This window comes from Apodemus sylvaticus, chromosome X (genome assembly GCF_947179515.1).
Source record: "Apodemus sylvaticus chromosome X, mApoSyl1.1, whole genome shotgun sequence".
Classification (NCBI taxonomy): domain Eukaryota; kingdom Metazoa; phylum Chordata; class Mammalia; order Rodentia; family Muridae; genus Apodemus; species Apodemus sylvaticus.
The window spans coordinates 50,457,265-50,471,595 of NC_067495.1; positions in this window are offsets into that span (position 1 = coordinate 50,457,265).

Here is a 14,331-nt window from a genome sequence, read left to right on the forward strand (position 1 = left end):
AAATCCCACCAGCAGTGGAGGAATGTTCCTCTTTCTTCACATCCTTGCCAACACCTGCTATCTCCTGAGTTTTTAACCTTACCATTCTGACAGGTGTGAGGTGAAATCTCAGGGATATTTTGATTTGCATTTCCTGAATGTCTAATGATGTTGAGCATTTATTAGGGTGCTTATCAGCCATTCGATATTCTTTAGGTGAAAATTCTTTGTTTAGATCTGTACCCCATTTTAATAGGCTGATTTGGTTTCCTGTAGTCTAACTTCTAGAGTTCTTTGTATATATTGGATATTAGCCCTATTTGGGATGTAGGGTTGGTGAATATATTTCCCAATTTGTTGGTTGCGGTTTGGTCCTTTTGACAGTGTTCTTTGTCTTACAGAAACTTTGTAATTTTATGAGGTCCTATTTGTTAATTCTTGATCTTAGAGCATAAGCTATTGGTGTTCTGTTCAGGAAATTTTCTCCTGTGCCCATGTCCTCAAGGGTTTACCCCAGTATCTTTTCTATTACTTTCAGTGTGTCTGGTGTTATGTGAAGGTTCTTGATCCACTTGGAGTGAAGTTTAGTACAAGGAGATAAGAATGGATTAATTCGCATTCGACTGCATGCTGTCCTCCAGTTGAACCAGCACCATTTGTTGAAAAGGCTATGTTTTCCGCTCCTTTGTCAAAGATCAAGTAACCATAGGTGTGTGGATTCATTTCTGGGACTTCAATTCTATTCCATTGGTCCACATGCCTGTCACTGTGCCAATACCATGCAGTTTTTAACACTATTGCTCTGTAGTATTGCTTGAGGTCAGGATTACTGATTCCCCCAGTTCTTTTCCTGTTGAGAACAGTTTTAGCTATCTTGGGTTTTTTGTTATTCCAAATGAATTTGAGAATTGCTTTTTCTAACTCTGTGAAGAACTGAGTTGGGATTTTGATGGGGATTGTGCTGAATCTGTATATTGCTTTTGGCAAGATGGCCATCTTAACTATATTATCCTGCCAATCCACGAGCATAGAAGATTTTTCCATTTTCTGAGGTCTTCTTCGATTTCCTTCTTCAGAGACCTGAAGTTCTTGTCTTATAGATCTTTGACTAGTTTGGTTAGAGTCACACCAAGATATTTTATATTGTTTGTGTCTATTGTGAAGGGTGTCATTTCCCTAACTTCTTTCTCAGCCGGCTTATCCTTTGAGTATAGGAAGGCTACTGACTTACTTGAGTTGATTTTATAACCAGCCACTTTGCTGAAGTTATCAGCTGTAGGAGTTCTCTGGTGGAGTTTTTTGGGTCACTTAAATAGACTATAACCTATTTAGTGAATAGTGATAGTTTGAATTCTTCCTTTCCAATCTGTATCCCTTTGACCTCCTTATGTTGTCTAATTGCTCTAGTTAGAACTTCAAGTACTGTATTGAAAAGATATGGAGAGAGAGAGGGCAGCCTTGTCTAGTCCCTGATTTTAGTGGGATTGCTTCAAGTTTCTCTCCATTTAGCTTGATGTTGGCTACTGGTTTGCTGTATATTGCTTTTACTATGTTTAGGTATGGGCCTTGAATTCCTGTTCTTTCCAAGACTTTTAGCATGAAAGGATGCTTAATTTTGTCAAATGCTTTTTCAGCATCTAATGAAATAATCTTATGTTTTTTTTCTTTGATTTTGTTTATGTAGTGGATTGCATTGATGGGTTTCCTTATATGGAACCATTCCTGCATCCGTGGGATGAAGCCTAATTGATCATGTTAGATGATCATTTGATGTGTTCTTGATTTGGTTGGAAAGAATTTTATTTAGTATTTTTGCGTCAATATTCATAAGGGAAATTGCCCTGAAGTTCTCTTTCTTTGCTGGATCTTTGTGTGGTTTTGGTATCAGCGTAATTGTGGCTTCATAGAACGAATTGGATAGTGTTCTTTTTCTATTTTGTGGAATAGTTTGAAGAGTATTATTGTTAAGTCTGTTTGAAGGTCTGATAGAATTCTGCACTAAAGCCATCTGGTCCCTTGCCTTTTTTGGTTGGGAGACTTTCTATGACCACTTTTATTTCTTTAGGGGTTATGAGACTGTTTAGATGATCTATTTGATCCTAATTTAATTTTGGTATTTGGTTTCTGTCTAGGAAACTGTCCATTTCCTCCAGATTCTCCAGTTGTATGAGTATAGGCTTTTGTAGTAGGATCTGATGATTTTTTAAATTTCCTCAGTTTTTGTTGTTATATCTACCTTTTCATTTCTAATTTTGTTAATCTGGATACTGTCTCTGTGCCATTTGGGTAGTCGGGCTAAGGGTTTATCCATCTTGTTGATTTTCTCAAAGAACCAGCTCCTGGTTTTGTTGATTCTTTGTATGGTTCTCTTTGTTTCTACTTGATTGATTTCAGCCCTGAGTTTGATGATTTCCTGCCTTCTACTCCTCTGGTTGAATTAGCTTCTTTTTGTTCCAGGGCTTTCAGGTGTGTCTTTAGGCTGCTAGTGTATGCTCTCTCCATTTTCTTTTTGGAGGCACTCAGGGCTCTGAGTTTTCCTCTTAGCACTGCTTTCATTGTGTCCCATAGATTTGGGTATGTTGTGTCTTCATTTTCATTGTGTTCAAAAAGTCTTTGATTTCTTTCTTTATTTCTTCCTTGACCAAGGTATCATTGAGTAGAGTATTGTTCAGTTTCCATGTGTATATGGGCTTTCTGTTGTTATTGTTGCTATTAAAGACCACTTTTACTCCATAGTGATCTAATAGGAGGCAGGGGATTATCTTGATCTTCTTATATTTGTTAAGGTCTGTCTTGTGACCAATTATATGATTGATTTTGTAGAAGGTACCATAAAGTACTGAGAAAAAGGTTTATTCTTTTGCTTTAGGATGAAATGTTCTCTCTCTCTATATATATATCTGTTAAATCTAATTGGTCCAAAGCTTCAATTAGTTTCACTGTGTCCCTGTTTAGTTTCTGTTTTCCTGATCGGTTCATTGAGGAAACTGCTGTGTTGAAGTCACACACAACTATTGTGTTAGGTGCAATGTGTGCTTCGAGCTTTAGTAAAGTTTCTTTTATAAATGAGGGTGCTCTTGCATTTGGACCATAGATGTTCAGGATTCAGAGTTCTTCTTGGTGTATTTTTCCTTTGACCAGCAAGAAGTGTCCCTCAGTGTCTCTTTTGATGACTTTAGGTTGAAAGTCAGTTTTATCTGATATTAGAGTGGCTACTAAGGTTTGTTTCCTGAGACCATTTGCTTATAAAATTGTCTTCCAGCCTTTTACTCTAAGGTAGTGTTTGTCTTTGACCCTGAGGTGTGTTTCTGTATGCAGCAAAACGTAGGGTCCTGTTTATGTATTTAGTCTGTTTGTCTATGTCTTTTTATTGGGGAATTGAGTCCATCGATGTTAAGAGATATTCAGGAATAGTGATTATTACTTCCTTTCATTTTTGATGTTATTTTTTATATTTGATTTGTAATCTTCTTTTGGGTTTGATGAAAGAAGCTTACTATCTTGCTTTTTCTAGGGTGCAGTTACCCTCCATGTATTTATGTTTTCCTCCTATTATCCTGTGTAGGGCTGGGTTTGTGAAAACATATTGGGTAAACTTGGTTTTGTCATGGAATATCTTGGTTTCTCTATCTATGGTGATTGAGAGTTTTCCTGTGTATAGTAGTTTTGGCTGGCATTTGTGTTCTCTTAGAGTCTGCACGAGATCTGTCCATGATCTTCTAGTTTTCATAGTCTCTGGTTAGAAGTCTCATGTGATTCTGATAGGTCTTCCTTTGTATGTAACTTGGCCTTTTTCTCTTACTGCCTTTAATATTTTTTCTTTGTTTAGTATATTTGGGGTTTTGAATATTATGTGATGGGAGGTATTTCTGTTCTGGTCCAGTCTGTTTGGAGTTCTGTAGGCTTCTTGTATATTCATGGGCATCTTTCTGTTTAGGTTAGGGAAGTTTTCTTCCATAATTTTATTGAAGATATTTGCTGGCCCTTTAAGTCGTAAATCTTCACTCTCATCTATGCCTATAATCCTTAGGCTTGGCCTTCTCATTGTATACTGGACGTTGGGTTACAACCTTTTTGCATTTTGCATTTTCTTTGACTGTTGAGTCCATAGTTTCTATGGTTTCTTCAGCATCTGAGATTCTTTCTTCTATCTCTTGTATTCTGTGGTTGATATTTGCATATATGTTCCCTGATTTCTTCCCAAGGTTTTCTATCTCCAAATTTGTCTCCCTTTGCAATTTCTTAGTTTTTTCTACTTCTTTTTTTAAAATTTATTGATATATTTATTTACATTTGAAATGACTTCCCCTTTTCTTGACCCCCACTCCCCGAAAGTCCCATCAGTCCCCTTCCCTCCCCCTGTTTTCCCACCCAACCTTTCCCACTTCCCTGTTCTGATTTTGCTCTATACTGCTTCACTGAGTCTTTCCAGAACAAGGGGCCACTCCTCCATTCTTCTTGTACGTCATTTGATGTGTGGATTATGTGTTGGGTATTCCAGTTTTCTAGGTTAATATCCACTTATTAGTGAGTGCATACCATGATTCATCTTTTGAGTCTGGGTTACCTCATTTAGTATGATGTTCTCCAGCTCCATCCATTTGCCTAAGAATTTCATGAATTCATTGTTTCTAATGTCTGAATAGTACTCCATTGTGCATATATACCACATTTTTTGCATCCACTCTTCTGTTGAGGGATACCTGGGTTCTTTCCAAATTCTGGCAATTATAAATAGGGCTGCTATGAACATAGTGGAACGTGTATCCTTATTACATGCTGGGGAATCTTTTGGGTATATGCCCAGGAGTGGTATAGCAGGATCTTCTGGAAGTGAGGTGCCCAGTTTATGGAGGAACCACCAGACTGATTTCCAGAGTAGTTGTACCAATTTGCAACCCCACCAGCAGTGGAGGAGTGTTCCTCTTTCTCCACATCCTCGCCAATACCTGCTGTCTCCTGAATTTTTAATCTTAGCCATTCTGACTGGTGTAAGGTGAAATCTCAGGGTTGATTTGATTTGCATTTCCCTAATGACTAATGAAGTTGAGCATTTTTTAAGATGTTTCTCTGCCATCCGAAGTTCTTCAGGTGAGAATTCTTTGTTTAACTCTGTACCCCATTTTTTAATAGGGTTGTTTGGTTTTCTGGAGTCTAACTTCTTGAGTTCTTTATATATATTGGATATTAGCCCTCTATCTGATGTAGGATTGGTGAAGATCTTTTCCCAATTTGTTGGTTGCCGATTTGTCCTTTTGATGGTGCCCTTTGCCATACAGAAACTTTGTAATTTTATGAGTTCCCATTTGTCAATTCTTTTTTTTTTTAATTTTTTTATTCGATATAATTTATTTACATTTCAAATGATTTCCCCTTTTCTAGCCCCCCCACTCCCCGAAAGTCCCGTAAGCCCCCTTCTCTTCCCCTGTCCTCCCATCCACCCCTTCCCACTTCCCCGTTATGGTTTTGCTGAATACTGTTTCAATGAGTCTTTCCAGAACCAGGGGCCACTCCTCCTTTCTTCTTGTACCTCATTTGATGTGTGGATTATGTTTTGGGTATTCCAGTTTTCTAGGCTAATATCCACTTATTAGTGAGTGCATACCATGATTCACCTTTTGAGTCTGGGTTACCTCACTGAGTATGATATTCTCTAGCTCCATCCATTTGCCTAAGAATTTCATGAATTCGTTGTTTCTAATGGCTGAATAGTACTCCATTGTGTAGATATACCACATTTTTTGCATCCACTCTTCTGTTGAGGGATACCTGGGTTCTTTCCAACATCTGGCAATTATATAAATAGGGCTGCTATGAACATAGTAGAACATGTATCCTTATTACATGGTGGGGAGTCTTCTGGGTATATGCCCAGGAGTGGTATAGCAGGATCTTCTGGAAGTGAGGTGCCCAGTTTTCGGAGGAACCGCCAGACTGATTTCCAGAGTGGTTGTACCAATTTGCAACCCCACCAGCAGTGGAGGAGTGTTCCTCTTTCTCCACACCCTCTCCAACACCTGCTGTCTCCTGAATTTTTAATCTTAGCCATTCTGACTGGTGTAAGATGAAATCTTAGTGTTGTTTTGATTTGCATTTCCCTAATGACTAATGAAGTTGAGCATTTTTTAAGATGCTTCTCCGCCATCCGAAGTTCTTCAGGTGAGAATTCTTTGTTTAACTCTGTACCCCATTTTTTAATAGGGTTGTTTGGTTTTCTGGAGTCTAACTTCTTGAGTTCTTTATATATATTGGATATTAGCCCTCTATCTGATGTAGGATTGGTGAAGATCTTTTCCCAATTTGTTGGTTGCCGATCTGTCCTCTTGATGGTGTCCTTTGCCTTACAGAAACTCTGTAACCTTATGAGGTCCCATTTGTCAATTCTTGCTCTTAGAGCATACGCTATTGGTGTTCTGTTCAGAAACTTTCTCCCTGTACCGATGTCCTCAAGGGTCTTCCCCAGTTTCTTTTCTATTAGCTTCAGAGTGTCTGGCTTTATGTGGAGGTCCTTGATCCATTTGGAGTTGAGCTTAGTACAAGGAGACAAGGATGGATCAATTCGCATTCTTCTGCATGCTGACCTCCAGTTGAACCAGCACCATTTGTTGAAAAGGCTATCTTTTTTCCATTGGATGTTTTCAGCCTCTTTGTCGAGGATCAAGTGGCCATAGGTGTGTGGGTTCATTTCTGGATCTTCAGTCCTGTTCCATTGATCCTCCTGTCTGTCACTGTACCAATACCATGCAGTTTTTAACACTATTGCTCTGTAGTATTGCTTGAGGTCAGGGATACTGATTCCCCCAGATTTTCTTTTGTTGCTGAGAATAGTTTTAGCTATCCTGGGTTTTTTGTTGTTCCAGATGAATTTGATAATTGCTCTTCCTAACTCTGTGAAGAATTGAGTTGGGATTTTGATGGGTATTGGATTGAATCTGTACATTGCTTTTGGCAAAATGGCCATTTTAACTATATTAATCCTGCCGATCCATGAGCATGGGAGGTTTTCCCATTTTTTGAGGTCTTCTTCCATTTCCTTCTTCAGAGTCTTGAAGTTCTTGTAATACAGTTCTTTCACATGTTTGGTAAGAGTCACCCCAAGGTACTTTATACTGTTTGTGGCTATTGTGAAGGGGTCATTTCACTAATTTCTTTCTCAGCCTGCTTATCCTTTGAGTATAGGAAGGCCACTGATTTGCTTGAGCTGATTTTATAACCTGCTACTTTGCTGAAGTTGTTTATCAGCTGTAGGAGTTCTCTAGTGGAGTTTTTGGGTCCCTTAGGTAGACTATCATGTCATCTGCAAATAATTATAGTTTGACTTCTTCCTTTCCAATTTGTATCCCTTTGACCTCCTTATGTTGTCTAATTGCTCGAGCTAGTACCTCAAGTACAATATTGAAAAGATAAAGAGAAAGGGGGCAGCCATGTCTAGTCCCTGATTTGAGTGGGATTGCTTCAAGTTTCTCTCCATTTAGTTTGATGCTGGCTACCGGTTTGTCTTATGTTGCTTTAACGATGTTTAGGTATGGGCCTTGAATTCCTGTTCTTTCCAAGACTTTAAGCATAAAAGGATGCTGAATTTTGTCAAATGCTTTTTCAGCATCCAATGAAATGACCATGTGTTTTTTTTTCTTTGAGTTTGTTTATGTAGTGGATTGCATTGGTGGATTTCCGTATATTGAAACAACTCTGCATCCCTGGGATAAAGCCTACTTGATCATGGTAGATGATTGTTTTGATGTGTTCTTGGATTCGGTTGGCAAGAATTTTATTGAGTATTTTTGCATCGATGTTTATAAGGGAGATTGGTCTGAAGTTTTCTTTCTTTGTTGGATCTTTGTGTGGTTTTGATATCAGCATAATTGTGGCTTCGTAGAAGGAATTAGGTAGGGTTCCTTCTGTTTCTATTTTGTGGAATAGTTTGAAAAGCATTGGTGTTAGGTCTTCTATGAAGTTCTGATAGAATTCTGCACTGAAACCATCTGGTCCTGTGCTTTTTTTGGTTGGAAGACTTTCTATGACCCCTTCTATTACTTTAGGGGTTATGGAACTGTTTAGATGATCTATTTGGATCTGATTTAATTTTGGTATTTGGTATCTGTCTAGGAAATTGTCCATTTCCTCCAGATTCTCCAGTTGTGTTGAGTACAGGGTTTTGTAGTAGGATCTGATGATTTTTTGGATTTTTTCAGTTTCTGTTGTAATATCTCCCTTTTCATTTCTAATTTTGTTAATTTGGATACTTTCTCTGTGCGCTTTGGTCAGTCTCGCTAAGGGTTTATCTATCTTGTTGATTTTCTCAAAGAACCAGCTCCTGGACTCGTTGATTCTTTGTATGGTTCTCTTTCTTTCCACTTGATTGATTTCAGCCCTGTGTTTGATGATTTCCTGTCTTCTACTCCTCTCTCCATTTTCTTTTTGGAGGCACTCAGGGCTATGAGTTTTCCTCTTAGCACTGCTTTCATTGTGTCCCAAGGATTTGGGTATGTTGTGCATTCATTTTCATTAAATTCTAAAAAGTCTCTGATTTCTTTCTTTATTTCTTCTTCCGGCTCGTTTCCTGAGACCATTGGCTTGTAAAATTGTCTTCCAGCCTTTTACTCTAAGGTAATGTTTGTCTTTGACCCTTAGGTGTGTTTCCTGTAAGCAGCAAAATGTAGGGTCCTGTTTACGTATCCAGTCAGTTAGTCTATGTCTTTTTATTGGGGCATTGGGGCATTCTTTAAGAGATTTTTGTGTTTCTTCTTTCATGACTTCTGCCTCTTGACTCAAGTTCTCCTGCATTTCTTTAAGTTTTTTTTTTTTTTTTTTTTTTTTTTTTTGCGTTTCTTCTTTATTGGCTTCTATCCCTTGAGCCTTATTCTCCTGCATTTCTTTAAGTGATTTTCCTGTTTCCATTATATGGGTTTCTAGCTTATTCATGTTCCCCTGTATTTCTTTAAGAGATTCATTTATGTCCTTTTATGTTCTTCTAGCAGCATCATGATCAGTGATTTTAAATCCAAATCTTGTTTCTCTGGTGTGTTGGTATAACCAGGACTTGCTGATGTTGGAGAGTTTCGTTCAGATGCTGCCATATTGTCTAGATTTCTGTTAGTAGTGTTCCTGCGTTTGCCCTTTGCCATCTTGTTCTCTGGAGTTAGTTGGTCTTGTCCCTGGCTGGTGTTTGGGCCTCCTGAGGGGCCCTGGGGCTATTACTGCAACACTATATGGCTGGGCTTCCCCTGTAGCAGATTGCTGATATGCTTTCCTCCTCTTGGGTGCCCTTGCAGTTCTAGTGTGCTTTGCCCCAGATTGTGTCTGTGAACCAGATGGAGCCCGTTTGCACCTTCAGGGAGTGCTGATGGTGTATGCTGCCGGGACCTCCCCCGCGTGCGGACCACTCCGCTGGGCAGCGGATCCCCCAACCGGGCTGGCGCACACAAGGCTAGCCTGGCCGCCCAGGCCCTGGGTCCAGGCAAAAGCCTGGGAGGCCAAGGTCCGAGCAAAGTTCCCCCAGGGCTATGACTGCCGACTGGGTCTGCCAGGTGACCAGGATGGCGGGCGTGCGCGCTCGCGCTCCATGAAAGCGCAGGGAGAGTCTGCTGGGCTAACAACCTCCTGGGCGGGTTGACACACAGATGGCCCACCAAGCCGCCCAGTTCTTGGGGTCAGTCCAGGGCCTGTTGGGGCCTAGACCCCCGATTTGTTAGCCTCAGGCTATGCCTGTTAGCCGGCTCTGCCCGCCAGAACTCTCTGGCGTCCTTTAGGCAAAATGGCGGCGCGCGCCGGCCTGGATAAAAAGACCTCCTGGCTGGGTTGGCACCCCGACGCCCCCCCCCCCCCCTTAACAGCCCAGGGCCTGCACAATGCCCGTCGGGCTCAGACCCCTGCGATGTTGGCCTCAGGTTATGTTTGTGTACCCCAGTCTGTCTGATCTCTCTGGAGTCCGAAACCAAGATTGAGGTGGACCTCTCCCGACTGACTGGCGGGAGGCAGAGTCAGTTGTTTCTACTTCTGTTTTTAGATCCGTGATGGTTTTTCTCTGTTCCTTCACTTGCTTGTTTGTGTTTTCCTGTAATTCTTTAAGAGATGTTTGTGCTTCCTCTTTCATAACCTCAGCCTGTTGACCAAAGTTCTCCAGTATTTCTTTAAGGGATTTTTGCATTTCCTCCTTACTGGATTCTATATTTTGACCCGTATTCTCCTTAATTTCTTTCAATGATTCTTGTGTTTCCCTTGTAAGGGCTTCTAACTTTGGATCCATTTTTTCTTTAATTTCTTTAAGAGATTTATTTATGTCCTTCTTGTGTTCCTCTAACAGCATCATGACTTGTGATTTTAAATCCAACTCTTGTTTTTCTTGTGTGTTGGGGTATCCAGGATATGCTGTTAATGGAGAATTGGGTTCAGATGCTGCCATATTTCCTTGAGTTCTTTTAGTAATGTTCCTACGTTTCTCTTTTGCCATCTAGGTTTCACTGGTGTTAGTTGGTCTTGTTGTCAATGCGGGACTCACCAGTGCAAGCTGCCTCTTCATAGCTTGCCTCTGGGTATATAGCTGGCTTCCTGCACTGCTTGGAGATGCGGCGCTGTGGCCAAGGCTGTTGTTCTTCATCAAGAGATGGAGACCGGAAGGCTCTTGCCAGAGGCCTCTGGACTGGATCCTCAGCTCTGCAGGGCCGGACTCACCAGTGCAAGCTTCCTCTTCCTAGCTGGCCTCTGGGTGTACAGCTGACTTCCTGCACTGCTTGGAGATGGGGCGCTGTGGCCGAGGCTGTTCCCCATCAATAATAATATTTTAACAAACCTTAGAGAAGATTCTAGTATGTACAAAATTTGAAACCTATAATTAATGTATATAATCTTAAATAATATATTCAAATAGTTGTTCCCAACTAATTGTACATCTGTAAAGTCTCTCATGAAATGCCAAAACTGAAATCTTGCCTTCTTCTTTCCTCTTTTACAACACATTCCTTATACCCTTTTTAAACACACATTTGCTTTCACCTTCCATTATAACTTCATTGCTGACATATCTATAACCTTCACTAGAATGCCAGTTCCATGGAGCATAGATTCTCATATTTCAAGATTTATAAAGCTCATTGCTAGTATAATCAGAGAAAGGGCAAATCCACCTGGCCATGAAGGTTAAAGTAATTGGGAAGTAGTATCAGTCTACAAGACACATAGAGTTCCGGGCTTGATTCATGCAAATGATCATATTTCATAGTAATAATCTCCTTAAAATCATGAAAATAAGGGTGGAGTATAGCAGGCTAGGAAAATGATCTTGTTAGACCTTCTCCTATTGAAAGCATAACTTAGAAATGACCCTGGCTGCTGACTTCTGCATTAATCAATGGCTCTTTCTACAAGCACCTCCTGGCCAATGATGAGCAGCAAGGTATCAAACCTCAGATATTTGTGCAAATACAGGAGTTATTTAAAGAACAATTTTAGGTCAAGGTTCTTCATAAGCCTTTCTGAAAATTTCATTAAGTTATACTTCACTTTAAAAAATTTTTATACCAGACTCTTGCCTTCATTACTTCTTTACTTCCTCATAAGACTTGAAATTGAATAGGGTGCTAATGGCTCTATCCCACATCATCTGAGAGCTACTTTCCCTGAATACATCTCTGTGTTCTATAATATTTTGATGGTATCTGTTGTTCATTATTTGAATATAGAGGACTTCATCTAGTTTTCTTTTCTTTTTTTGTTACTGGTTACTTTATTTACATTTCAAATATTGCCCCCCTTCCTGGTTTCCCCTCTGAATGGCTCATATTCCACACTCATCACCTTGCTTCTATGAGGGAGCTCCCCATCCCACCTACCCACGCCTGCCACATCAAAATAGCATCTTCCTACACTTGGGTATTGAGCCTCCATAAGACCAAGTACTTTCCCTCCCATTCATGCCCAACAAGGCCATTCTCTGCTACATATGCACCTGGAGCCATAGGTCCCTCCATGTGTACTCTTTGGTTGGTGGTTTAGTCTCTGGGAGCTCTGGGGGATCTTGTTGGTTGATATTGTTGTTCTTCCTATAGGGTTGCAAACCCCTTCAGCTCCTTGTGTCCTTCCCCTAACTCCTCCACTGGGGTCTGCTTGCTCAGACTGATGGTTGGCTACAAGCATCCACATCTGTATTGGTCAGATAATGGCAGAGCATCTCAGGGGATAGCTATACCAGGCTCCTTTCAGCAAGTACATTGTGGCATCAACAATAGTGTCTGGATTTGGTATGTCTACAGATGGAATGGATCCCTCGGTGGGGCAGTCTCTGGATGATCTTTCCTTCAATCTCTGCTAGATACTTTGGCCCTGTATTTTGTTTAAATAGGAGAAATTCTGGGTTAATATTTTGAGATAGGTGGGTCTCCCCATCCTTCAACTTGGGGTCATGCTTAACCACAGGATATGGTTCTATCTCCCCTTTGTTGGGCATTTCGGCTAATGGCATCCCCGTTGGGTCCCTGGAACCTCTTGATTCCTTGAATTCTGGGACTTTCTGTTGGCTACCCCTTTCCCATCCCCCACTGCTACACACCTCGGTTCCATTTTGTGACTCTATGTACTTCTCCCCTGTCTCCTCCCACACCTGATCCTACCTCCTTTTTTGCCTCCCCTCCACTCTTCCTACCACGTCCTTCTCTCCCTCTACCTCCTCTGATTATTTTGTTCCCCCTTCTAAGTAGGACTGACACATCCATACTTTTGTCTTCCTTCTTCTTGATCCTTATATGGCCTGTGAGTTGTATCATGGGTATTCCAAACTTTTTGGCTAATATCCAGTTATCAGTGAGTAAATACCATGTGTGTACTTTTGTCACTGGGTTACCTCACTCAGGATGATAATTTCTAGTTCCATCCATTTTTTTTAGCTATTTTTGTTTTTGTTAGCTATTTTTAATACCAGAGTATCCATCTATTGTGTAAATGTACTACATTTACTGTATCCCTTCCTCTTTTGAGAGACATCTGGGTTATTTCCAGGTTCTGGTTATTACAAATAAGCCTTCTATGAGCATAGTGAAGCATGTGTCCTTGTTATAAGTTGGAGAAACATCTTTTGGGTATATGCCCAGGAGTGTTATAGCTGGGTCTTCAGGTAGAACTATTCCCAATTTTCTGCAAGATTGATTCCCAGAGTGTTTATACCATAATCTTGCAATCCACTAGCAATAGGGGAGTGTTCCTGTTTCTCTACATCCTCACCAACATTTGCTGTCACTTGAGTTTTTGAACATAGCCATTCTGACTGGTCTAAGGTGCAATCTCAGACACATTTTGATTTGAATTTTCCTGATCACTAAGAATGTAGAACATGTCTTTAGGTGCTTCATGGACATTTGAGATAACTCAGTTTGGAATACTCTGTTTAGTTTTGTTCCTCATTTTTATAGTGTTATTTGGTGCTCCCCAGTCTAACTTTTTGAGTTCTCTGTAGATATGGGATATTAACCCTTTATCATATGTAGAGTTAGTAAAGATCTTTACCCAATGTGTATATTGCTATTTTGTCTTAGGTACAGAAGAGAACAAAGATTCCCAAATCAAAGAGCCTGTAAACATCTTCAACAAAATTATAGAAGAAAACTTCCCTAACTTAAACAAAGAGATACATCTAGTTTTCATTTTTGAATAGTTGTGTTTACTAAGCAATCATTTTTTTTTAATCCATGGATAGTATTCCCCAGAGAAAATACTATTTCCTCTAAACATTTTTGGCTATTGAACAGTGGAGGATTAAAGTATGTATCTAATGTATGATCTAGCCATTTTTCTGTCAAAAATATACCTACCCAGTTATAGTCATAAATTATTGTAAATTTAGTTCCTTTGACTGTTGTATAATAAAAGATATGATATTAATTCCTAAAAACAAAATACAGTATAAACAATTAATGTAATGATCAGATTGAGGGAGCAAAATCATGTTTGCTATGTTCAGCCTATGCTACAGACTGTTTACTCTGTCGCATGAGCTGTTTGTTGGCCATAATCAGAAACAAGTTTTTCAGTGTTCAGAAGACAGATCCTTTTCTAATATTAGAAAACCTACAATCAATCTCAGAATTTTAACAGGTGATACAGAATTTAATAAAGATACTAAAAGAAAAAATTACTTTTTTTAATCTCCTGGTAGCCAGAGCATGAGAATCAACACTGTCTATTATACAGTATGTCTCTCATACCTTACACCTTACTAGTTAGTTATCTTTTTGTTTATTTATTTTCAAATTAAGGAACCTTCTTCTATAAAAATAGTTTCTGTGAATGTTTTTGATTTTTTTGTTTTTTTTTAGTTTTGTTTTTGTTTTGTTTTTGTTTTAAGAGTTAACATTTTCTTTGACT